This window comes from Cajanus cajan, chromosome 11 (genome assembly GCF_000230855.2).
Source record: "Cajanus cajan strain Asha chromosome 11, NIPB_CcT2T_4, whole genome shotgun sequence".
Classification (NCBI taxonomy): Eukaryota; Viridiplantae; Streptophyta; class Magnoliopsida; order Fabales; family Fabaceae; genus Cajanus; species Cajanus cajan.
Genome location: NC_138527.1, coordinates 21,572,358 through 21,584,803, shown reverse-complemented (window position 1 = coordinate 21,584,803; position 12,446 = coordinate 21,572,358). Strand labels below are relative to the sequence as shown.

General features: G+C 33.3%; 1 pseudogene; it reads left to right on the top strand.

The window, feature by feature from the left end:
- The first annotated feature begins 760 nt into the window (after positions 1-760).
- LOC145953432 (uncharacterized) lies at positions 761-10,489 on the top strand (annotated as a pseudogene).
- Positions 10,490-12,446: the final 1,957 nt, after the last annotated feature.

Sequence of the window (12,446 nt, the reverse complement as noted above, 5' to 3'; positions counted from 1 at the left end):
ACGGTAGGAACATTGGCGCTAGAAGGAGGGCCTAGGCCACTCTTGCCCCTTAGCATCGACTGGGGGGCTTGTTCCGGTGCCTAAAAGTCCCACATCGCTTAGGAGTTGAGGCTAAGGGTAGTTTATAAACACCCTCCCTCCTTAACCCACCAAGGCGTCTTTTAAAGGATAAAACTATAACGGCCCAACGAGTCAAAGCAGACAATATCTCAGATGCGATGACCCTAACGATGACAGCGGACTTATGGTAGGAACATTTGGCGCTAGAAGGAGGGCCTAGGCCACTCTTGCCCCTTAGCATCGACTAGGGGGCTTGTTCCAGTATGCCTAAAAGTCCCACATCGCTTAGGAGTCGAGGCTAAAGGTAGTTTATAAACACCCTCCCTCCTTAACCCACCGAGGAGCCTTTTAAAGGACAAAACTGTGACGGCTCAATGAGGGCCAAAGCGGACAATACCTCGGATGTGGTGACCCTAACGATGACAGCAAACTTATAGTAAGAACAATAACTTATCAAATCCAAAAGGAATTAACTTTGGGCCAAGCTTAACCATCACAACATTTACATCAAATCTTAGATTGTCACCAAGATCCCAACAAATTCCAAGAGGGGCATTTAATGCATCTCAGAATATTGAAAATACTTTTCCTTTTGATGTTGAGTTACTTCAAGGTACCAATATTACTACTTACTTATTATTTCACTTATTTTAACATAACACATGAATTTTCATTACTAAATTTTATCTCAACATAATCCTTTGATGATAACTCAAGTTCTGACGATGAAGAAGTTGTTTCTAATCGGAACTCAAATCTTCCTACCAAAGTACCTCAAGGTTTGATATTACTAATTTTATCATTTTATTTTTTAATGTTTATATTTCATTCTATTTTGAAAATAAATAGTATGTCAAGTTGGTTTATGTTAAAATTACATTTATAATAAGCATTACAATCTATAAAACTATTTTTTGTGTAGCTTATGCTGATATTGGAGATCTAGTCATGAAATGTCAACATTGTAATGCATCTATGTGGTATCAAGAAAGAATTAGAAATCACAAACATAGCGCAAATCCAAAGTTTTATTTATGTTGTAGTGATGGCAAAGTTCAACTGCCACTCTTGAAAAATCCACCTCCAATGCTTCAACATCTTTTATTTGATCAAAATGCTATTGATAGTAAAAATTACCAGTTCCATATTCAACTATATAATAGTATGTTTACTTTTACCTCACCTGGAGAAAAAATTGACAGATTAGTTAATAATGGTAGAGGACCACCAACAATTAGGATACAAGGACAATCATCTCATAGAATTGGTAGTCTACTACCCATGCCTGACCATGTACCAAAATTTGCACAAGTTTAGATCTATGATATAGAAAATGAATTACAAAATAGATTCCATGGTCTAAGGTACAAACTAGTTTTTAAAATTTTTCTAATTTAATGCATATGGAATTTGTTATTTTTATACTTAATTAATGACACTTTTAGCCTTGACATCTATTCTGGTCAATTTTTGTAATCATAGGGGCACAAGTCAAATTGATCCAGAAGTTGTACGCAAGCTAACAACCATGCTTGATGAATTTAATACACATGCTCAATCATTTAGGATGGCTAGAGATAGGCTGAGAGACAAACCAATTGATGATCTAAAACTCAAGTTGATTTTTGATAGAAAAAATGATGGCAGAATATACAATATCCCTACTATTTCTCAAGTTGCTTCAAAGTGAAGTTAGATTAAAAACACATAGAAGGAAGGGTTGAATATGTGTATGTGTGAACAAAGGAATTTTATAAACGTTTTTACAAGAGGACTTTTTTTCGTCTAGTAAAATAGTATTAGTGAATGCTAAATAGAAGCTGCCCAGGATTGGTTTAACAAAATCATTTTGCGTTTGGGAGTTTCATCGTCTGCTTAGAGAAAATACATCTTAAACGAAAATCGTTCTTTAGGATAACAAGTTGAACAAGTATGGTTTTCGTCTGAAGATAATTTTAATAGAAGATAAGCATTAGATGAAGTTTTCAATATATTAAATCAACCAAATAAAGTGCATCTGAAACATTAAAGTGTAGTGCAAGTATTTTTATATTGATTCACTCAAACTAAGCTACGTCCAGTCTCCTTTAAATGAAGGGTTCCACTAGATGTTCAATGAAGTACAAGTATTGTTTGTTCAGCCTCTTCAAGTTGGCAGTGAGTATTATAGACCACCCAGGTTACGACCACTCCTAGTCCCAAGTATTATAAACCACTCATGGCTTGTTAACTTCACTTCCTGACACTAGTATTCTTTAATCAGCCACTTCTGGCTTTCAATGAGTATTATCGACCACCTCCTGGCCCACTAACTTCACCATTAGCGCTAGTATTCTTTAATCAACCACTTCTGGCTCTCAGTGAGTATTCTCCACCAACTCCTGGCCCGTCAACTTCACTCATCAATGCTAGTATTCTTTAATCAGCCACTTCTGGCTCGCAGCGAGTATTCTTTGACAAGCCTCTTCAGGCTTTACAAGTATTCTTTCCCTAGCCTCTTCAGGGTTTACAATTAATAAACAGACAGGTTTGGTTTGAGTGTTTGGGTTACTTTTCATAGAGAGGATTCATAAGTTGGTACACTCACTAAGGTATGCAACCTTAGTTTTTACAACGATTGAGTGTTTGGTTTACTATCACAGAGAGGATACATAAGTTGGTACACTCACTAAGGTTCATTTTCCTAAGATGCACACTTGGAACTCCTTAGTCTACAGAGATAATTATACTATGGTACATTTGACTCTATATGCTCTATCTCTGGTTTCGTTGCTTTGTGGGCTTGATATCACATTTGTTAAAATTGCAAAAGCCAACCTTTCAAGGTTTGAGGTAGTGATATATATATTGTCCTATAGAATTTGCCCGTTGCAAGTGTCCGTTGAAGTAGATATAGTCGTTCATGACTAGTTTGATCTCTTATTTAATGCTCAAGATCTTGCATTAAATGTTGCATCCTGTTTATAGACCTTGCATGAAGTCTTCTTTTCCTTGTTAGCAGTTGTGTCTGAATTTAGCAAAGACCTAGGAACCTTTTTGTCCTTTTCCGGTCACGTAGCTATAGAGTGTTGTCCTTATCTAAAAAAGTGATGTAATTTTTCTGACACATGCATGATTTTACTTTTGCGTGCTTTTCTTCTTCTTCTTTTATCATGCTATCATGTTGAGAGCATTTAAGTGATCGTAGATGATGCCTGAGTTGTCCAAGGAGACTTGATTTTTTAAGTGCTTGCATGGCAATCTCTGTCTGCATCTATTAGTCCTATGCGTCTCAATCTGTTATTTTCGTCTGAGTATTTGATTTTAATGCTTTGACTTTCTTTTGATCTAGTTAACGTTATAGATGGACAGACTTTATTTTTGTCTGGAATATCTTTCAGTCTGTGCTATCCTTCCTTTTGTGCGTAGTTAACTTTCTTCTAATCTTTGACTCATGCTTCGTCTAATTTCTTATATTGCACTAGAGGTTGTCCTTGACACACCTTCGTCTGATATTATACTCATAGTTGTCTGGTGCACATATTATAATTTCTCTATTCAGTTAGCTCAATTTGTCTAATTCTTATGATGTGCCTTGCCTTAACTGTTCTTTTATCAGAGTTGGCCCTCTGGTTTCATCTAATGTTTGACCCATCTTTGTCTTGTTCCAGATTTAGCCTTGTTTTAGCTTTTCATATGTTAATTCAGGGTTTTGACTTGTAGTAGACCTCGTTTAGTGTTTGTTGAATATTCTTCTATTTTTTATCAGACCTAATCTTGTTGCTTGACCAACCATCTTTTGATTTTATTGTTTAGTTCGTCCAGGCTTTGTAAATCTTGTATTTAATGCATTTGATCTTGCATTAAATATTTGCTCGCTGAATCTGTGTTACATGAAGTCTTTTGTACCATTTGTTTGCTTATATGTCTGACTTCAATTGTGACCTAGACATCCTTGTACTTTCCTGGCATTGTAGATGTAGAGGCATTGTCTTTTACTGACTGGTAGGTATACTTGCTCTAACACATGCAACTTTGACTTGTGGATAAGTGCTAGTCCATTTTTCTCTTTTTTCTTCTCCTATTTTTGATGACTTCATGTGTTCTTCTAAGAGTGTGGATGATAAGAAGTGCTTCTTATTGTGATTTAGTAGACTTCAGACGCAATCCAACATTCTTCATTTTCATCTGTATATTTGAGTCTCCGTCTAAAAGATAGACTTTAACTTTTTCTTTCATCTGGTCAGTTATGTAAACTGTTAACTCCATCTAAGATTCCATCTAGGATGCTTTGATTTAGATTTGTCCATCGTATATGGTCTTCTATCATTTGAGGCTTCATTATTTTCTGACGAAGGACCATCCTTGAAGCATCATATAGGGCCTATCACAAGGTCCATGGCTAGGAGAGTAGAGAAAGATGAAGAACACACCACACCAAAGGCCATGATCATCATGTGTGTGGAATTTGAGCCCTCTCCTTAATTTGTTGCTTTCTTTTCCCATTTTGCCCTTGTATTTTGGGGTACATTAGATATTAGGATTCTATTTTGTATTTTTATTTAGCCTTTGTATTATGGGGCAAAATTAGTCTTAGGATTTATTTTAGGACTTAAGCCTTATTTTAAGGTCAAAAGTCCATTTCTTTCTTTTTTTAGACCTAAGGGTACTTTAGTCTTTTAGGAGGGATGACAGCCATTTCATTTGGGATACATTTAGGGGTTCATTTAGGGTGCATTTGGACTCCAAAATTTTGGTCAAATGCTCCCAAGAAACCCTAGATGCCTTTCTCTTCCTATAAGTACTCTAGGTAACCCACCTTGTAGCCACTTTGGAAATTAATGAATTTGAGTGAGCCTTTGTGCCTCTTCATTCCTTCCTTAGTCCCCTAGGAACTCCATGGCCCCCTATCCTCTCCTCTCTACCTAGAGTGAGCTTGGGTATTCCTTGGTTGGCCTTTATCATCCTAAGTGAAGTGAGCTAGCCTAAAGGAGCTACACCACCAAACACCATCCATTTCTCTCCTTTCCTTTGAGTGTCAACTTCACCTAGCCTAAACACCATCTCCACCTCTTCCTTGCCCTTGAGGAGATCACCATCACTTCATTCCAACTTGGAGAAGAGAAGGAATCAACAACTAGCCCCAATGGAGAAGTTGGTTCCATCATTTTCCTTCTTGTGCTAGACTTGATTTCGTTTGATCTCTTCATCTGATGTCTTGTAGCTTTTACCCTTTATCATTGTTGCTCGTTCTCTATTCTTTATTTTGCGTTGTGTCTGTGTTGGGAAGGAAGGATTGAATTTGTTGTATTGTAAGGTTTGTAGTTTGTGGGTAGCTTTGTCTGGTGTATATCCTTCTTTTGATCAGACTTCATCCAGTGCTTAGCTCATTTTGTCTTGGTTCTGGTGTAGAAGGTGGTACATGCATATTCTCTATTCTTCAACTTGCCTGTACTTATGTTTTTCTGAAACACTAACACATTTGTTAGGAATAACAATACGCATTATATTTGTCACATTCAAAACCTTATTGGGAATTGCTTCGTTTGACTTAACACAAAGAATAGATGAGTTGCATGCAAGCTATTTAGGATTTCAATATCCCCTTCTATTTCCATATGGTGAGGATGGTTATAGGTATAATGTAAGCCATCGAGCTATAGATTCGTCTCAAAGTCGTAAAAGGAATAAACTTACAATTAGAGAGTGACTTTGTTTTAGAATCCAATCAAGGTCAAATGAGGCACAAACTCTGTTAAGATCTAGTAGGCTATTCCAACAATTTGTGGTTGATGGATACACAATGCTTGAGTTAGAAAGGTTATCTTTCATTAAGAAACTAAACTTAGAGTTGATAAATTCAATATTCTAAGTCAGCCTAATTCCAATGTCCAGACTCGAGGTGCTAATAGGGGGAAAGAATAGTATTACCTTCATCATATTTTGGTGGGCGTCGATACATGGATGATTATATTTTGATGCAATGGTTATATGTAGCTATGTTGGTTTCTAGATCTATTTATTACATTTACATGCAATCCCAATTGACCTGAAATTTAAAGATATCTTGGTCCCATGAATTTGCAACCCACAGATCATCCTGATATTGATTCTAAAATATTTAAAATTAAATTTGACCAACTTTTGGCTGATTTGATAAAGAACCATATTATGGGAAAAGTACTTGCATGTAATAATACTCTTATGCAAACAACTAAATGTATTAATTTCTTATTTTAATGACATGGAATTTCATATATTTCATATCAAATGCTATTTTTTTAATACCTTTTCATATATGTACACCATTGAGTTTCAAAAACATGGATTGCCTCATGCACACTTACTCACCTTTTTGTAGCCAACTAGCAAACACCCAACTCCCAATGACATAGACAAGATAATTTCTGCTGAAATACCATGTGAAAAGGACCAACCAGAATTGTACAATTTAGTCAAGACTCATATGATCCATGGACCCTGTGGTGCAACTAACAGATTATCATCGTGCATGAAGCAAGGAAAGTGTTCTAAATATTACCCAAAAGAATTTCAGAGTGTAACAACTGTTGATCAATATGGTTATCCAATCTATAGAAGAAGAGACAATGGTCATATTCTTATAAAAAATGGTGTTACACTTGATAATCGTTGTGTTGTTCCCTATAATCCTATGTTATTATTAAAGTACTGAGCACATATCAATATTGAATGGTGTAATCAAACTACTTCAATCAAGTACTTATTCAAATACATCAACAAAGGGTACGATCAAATAACAGTTGTTATTATTCCCACCAAACATGGAGCATCTCATCTCAATAATATGAAAGAGATGAGATCAAGGAATACCTTGATTGTAGATATATCTCACCATGTGAGGCACGTTGGAGAATTTATTCATTTCCTATTCATGGTAGAAAACTAGCAGTTGAAAGGCTTTTTTTCACTTACCAGGTGAACAATCAATTTACTTTAATGATAATGATTGCATTGATGATGTGCTTTCCAAGCCAAGTGTTACAGATTCAATGTTCACTTCTTGGATGGATGCAAACAAAAAGTACCCTGAAGCAAAAAAAATTAACCTATGGACAAATGGTATCCAAATTTGTCTATGTTAAAAAATTAGATGTTGGAAGCAACGGAAGACAGGTTATAGCATTGGAAGGCTTATATGGGTACCACCAAGTATTGGTGAGCTTTTTTATATGAGAATGTTGTTAACAATTGCTAAAGGCCCATTATCCTATGAGAATATTAGAACAATTGACAACATACGATATCCCATTTTTAGAGAAGCATGTTTTGCTTTGGGATTTCTTAATGATGATAAAGAATACATTGAAGTCATTAAGGAGGCCAAAGATTGGGGTTTAGGACACTATTTGAGAAAACTATTTGTGACAATGCTCTTATCTAACAGCATTAACAGGCCAAGGAAGTGTGGGAACAAGCATGGAAATGGCTTTCAGATGATATTCTCTATGAACAAAGAAGATTATCAAATATGCAAGGTATATTTTTTAACTAACATTGTTTATGTTTTTCATACCTATATTTAACATTCTTTTATTTTAAATCAAAATAATTTACTTTAGAATTGTAGTTGAGCAATGAAGAAATTCAAAACTTAACTTTGATAGAGATTGAAAAAATGTTACAAGCTAACAAAAAGAGCTTGAAGGATTATCCATCAATGCCATATCATAATTGTCATGTCACCAATAATTTGGGAAATAGGCTAATCTATGCCGAACTTGATTACGATATTACAGAATTGAAAACCCAGTTCCAGTCATACTTGCATTCTTTTACAGGTTGTACAACTAAATTATTTAATATTTTATTTAAATTGCATGTTCAAATCATACTTACATTTTTTTAGCTACGTTAACTTTTGGCTAAATTTAATTTGTTTCTCAGATGAACAAAGAGATGTTTTCCATAAGATCATGGATGCAGTTAGCAAACAAAAAGGCAAAATGTTTTTCTTATATGGTTATGGTGGAACAGGCAAAACTTTCATGTGGAAAACATTGGCTTTAGCCTTAAGATCTCAGTGCCAAATTGTATTAACTGTGGCTTCAAGTCACTACAAGAAAAATCAGGATTATCTACAGAAGAAATCCGTAGATAAGCATGAAAATCTGTAGATAAGCTACCGAAAAGCACGCTTAAAAGTGAAGTTCTGATGAAATAAGCTACCGAAAAGCATATACATGTTGTCAATATAAGTAGTACAAATTAATTTATTTAAGTCATCATCAACTATACAATTTCATACTTATACTATTTTTGGATCCCTCTCATTTTGTTGTGTCAAGACCGTTATAAAAATATAAAAATATATATAATAATTATATTACCAATAATAATAATTATATTATATTTAATTAATCTTTAGTTATATATATACTTACTTGTATAATTAACAATCTATTTATTTCTATTTAAAATTAATATTATGATACAATTTAAATTATTTATTATAAATTTAAAAGTTTAAATAATAATTTATATATTTTAAAATGATAAGGGTTATAATAACACTGGTGTAACTTTTACTAAGTATTACACCGCTCAATAACTTTATATTAAATGTGAGTTTTGTAAATCCGTAGATAACCCACAAAAGTTGTTATCTATTGATTTTATCCGTAGATAACTAAACATTATCTACAGAAAAAATTTCGTAGGTAATATTCCGTAGATAACTAAAAATTATCTACAGAAAAAATTCTGTAAGTAATATTTCGTAGATAACTAAATATTATTTAAGGAAAAAGTTCCATAGGTAATATTCCATAGATAATAATAGTTTTTCTTGTAATGAGTGGAATTGCATCTCTTTTGTTACCAGGTGGGAGAACGGCCCACTCTAAATTTAAAATTCCAATCCCCACGCTTGATAGCTCAATTTGTAATATTCATCAAGGAAATGAACTTGCAGAGTTATTGAAACGAACCAAGTTAATCATATGGGATGAGGCACCAATGGCCCGTAAGTTTTGTTTTGAAGCATTGGATAAAATTCTAAGGGACATAATGGCAACTAATAACATGTATGATTCAATCTTTGGTGGTAAAGTCATTATTTTCGGAGGAGATTTTTGACAAGTCTTACCTGTCATTCTAAGGGGAAGTCATTCAAATATTGTTCATGCAACAATTAATGCATCTTACCTTTGGGATTATTACGAAGTATTAACCCTTACAAAGAATATGAGTTTGCAAGGGGGAGTAGAAAATTCCAATCCATCATAACTTAGAGATTTCTCACAGTGGATTCTAAAAATTAGAGATGGAAAGTTATCTGAACCAAATGATGGTTTTGTTGAAATTGACATTCTAGAGGAGCTTTTGATTACTAACTTTGATAATCCAATCGATGCTATTGTCCAAAGCACATATCCTCAATTAGTGGAAAAATATAATTGTGAAGAGTTTCTACAATCAAGAGCTATTTTGGCATCAACAATTGAAATAGTTGACCAAGTCAATGAATATGTATTGTCTATAATTCCATGTATTTCTTTCACCGTACAATCTAGCATTTTAAATACTTAGTGTGATAAATAGTAGTTTCAACTTAATGGACTATTTTTTGTTGATATTGTTGTAGGTGATGAAAAAGAATACCTTAGTTATGATTCTATTGAGAATTCAAAGTCAACTGAAAGCAAACTTTTGGTGTACTCACACCTGAGTTTTTAAATTCTCTTAAAACATCAGGTCTTCCGAATCATAAAATTAAATTGAAGATTGGAACACATATGATGCTTTTAAGGAATTTAGATCAATATGAAGGATTGTGTAATGGTGCCTGTATGATTGTTACAAGACTAGCTAATCATGTCATTGGAGCAAAGATAATGTCTAAAAATTCAAACGGAAATGAGATTTATATACCACGCATGTCTATGTCTCCATCACAATCTGCATGGCCTTTTAAGTTGATTAGGAGACAATTTCCAATCATTATTTCCTATGCAATGACAATTAATAAGTCCCAAGTTCAATCGTTAGCAAATGTTGGATTATACTTACCTAGGCCAGTGTTTCGTCATGGACAATTATATGTTACAATTTCTAGAGTTCAAAGCAAACAGGGTCTGAAGATCTTGATTCATGACAAAGAAAATAAACCATTGATGTCTACTACTAATGTTGTTTTTAAGGAGGTCTTATAGAACCTTTAAAAGTGTTACAAAACCTTTAATAGGCAAGAAATCATATAGGTATAACTTTTCAATTGTAGTTGTTCTTTTAAAATTTCTATATATGGATACATTTTTGTTTTTCTGATATTTAAATACTCAAAATATACGTTGCATGGTAGAATATAAGAGTTCAATTGTAAAACTTAATTACACAAATTACAATTTGTTAATGCAGGAGCATTTGATGTCATATGTACAAATATTGCTATGCGATACTTTTGCATCTTTAATACTATGCTTCTAGGTCTTATACCAGATTAGATACAATGGAACCAAACTTCATCAATCTCTTTTGTGAGTACCAAATTTATATAAATTTTTAACCATATCAAACTTTATCACCTCAAACCTATAATTACTATCTTTTTTTAACTTTTTGTGCAGTTGCTACATTGATGGAGGATAAACAACAATTTTCACATGTAGTTAATTGAAGAATACATTCATATTACTTACATGTAGACATATACAACACTTTTATGACTTATTAGTTGTATTCTTCAATCAAATGTTTTTTTATTACATTTATACCACTTTAGGACTTATTAGTTGTATTTCATAAAGACATCAACAAATGAGAATGTTAAAAGTATTTTCATGAAAAATTGTTATCTAAACATATAATATAAAATATTTTATATCTTTTTATTTTGATGTGTACTAGACTGTTAATTAAATTCTTTTATCTATGCCCCTATTTTCATGATTATCCCTTTTTTACTAATTTTTAAAAAATTATTAACTTTTAATTCTTACTTAAAAAATATATAATATTACGAATCAACTCAACCTGTGCGCATGCACGGGTAGTTAGCTAGTTTCTAATAAAGTTTCGCTCTTTTAATTTTAAATTAAATAATTTATCTCTTTCATTATTATATATATTTAAATTTAAATATTTTTAATTTCTTTTATCTATTTATCATAAATATAAAGTATAATTATATATTTAAACTATTTATTTATTATAAAATTTAATTATAATAAAAATATTTATTATTATAAATTTCTTATTTTTTAAAATATTTCCTAATTATATAAATTTATAATTTTAAAATATTTATTATTATAAATTTCTTATTTTCTCAAGTACTGCTTACAACCTCTCCAAGTCGATAATTTGAGTATTGCTTACAACCTTTCCAAGTCGATGATTTGAGTACTACTTACAACCTCTCAAAGTTGATGATTTGAGTATTGCTTATAACCTCTCCAGGTCAATGAGTACTTCTTACAAACTCTTTAGATCGATGATTTGAGTATTGCTTACAACCTCTCCAGGTTGATGAGGATTGCTTATAACCTTTCTAGGTCGATGATTTGAGTATTGCATACAACTTCTCCTGGTTGATGAGTACTACTTACAACCTTTCCAGGTTGATGATTTGAGTATTAATTTCTTGCAACCTCTTTAGGTCTATGTGGTTGTCTTCTAGGTTGTTTGTGGACGAATTGTTGGAAGTGCCCTTATGTTGGTGGGAAGAAGAGTGCCTTGTTGTGGAAGGATCATAGCTTGTGATCTTGTTTTCTCTACTGGGGAACCAAAAGGAATTGTTGGCAATGTTGTTCTTCTTGGGCGGGGGATGCATGGTTTTGCTTTATGAGTATTTTCTTCATTGTAGCCTCTCTAGGCTTGGTCTCCGTGGTTGGGATTTTTAGAGTTTAAATATTGCTTTAGCTGAAGCCTCTCCAGGCCTGGTCTGTGTAATAAGGATTTTATCTAAGTATTATTTGTCAAAGCCTCTCCAGGCTTAGTTCAAACTTACTTAGAATGTTCGGTGAATGGGTTACTCTCTCAGTCGAATTCTTATGCTTCCATGGGTCTTTGGTTACCTAGGTAGTAGTTCTATCTTGGAGTGTGATTTTTGTTTAGGATGATTCTTGCCCCTTTTCTTGATTTTTTAGTTGAAGCTAGGCATGACAACGGGGCGGGGTGGGGGCGAGTTTTATGTTCCCTGCCCCCGATACCCACTGGGGGTAAAATCTGGGTACTCATCCCCGTCCTCGGCGGGGTTCAAGTTTCCTTGCCCCGCCCCCGCCCTCGCTTCTACCTTTTTATTTTTATTTTTTTATTTTTAATAAATATGAAAATAAATAAATAAATAAAAGTAAGATAATACAATCTTTTACATATAAATATTTCTAATTTTGGTTTATATATATATATATAAATACATTTTTAAT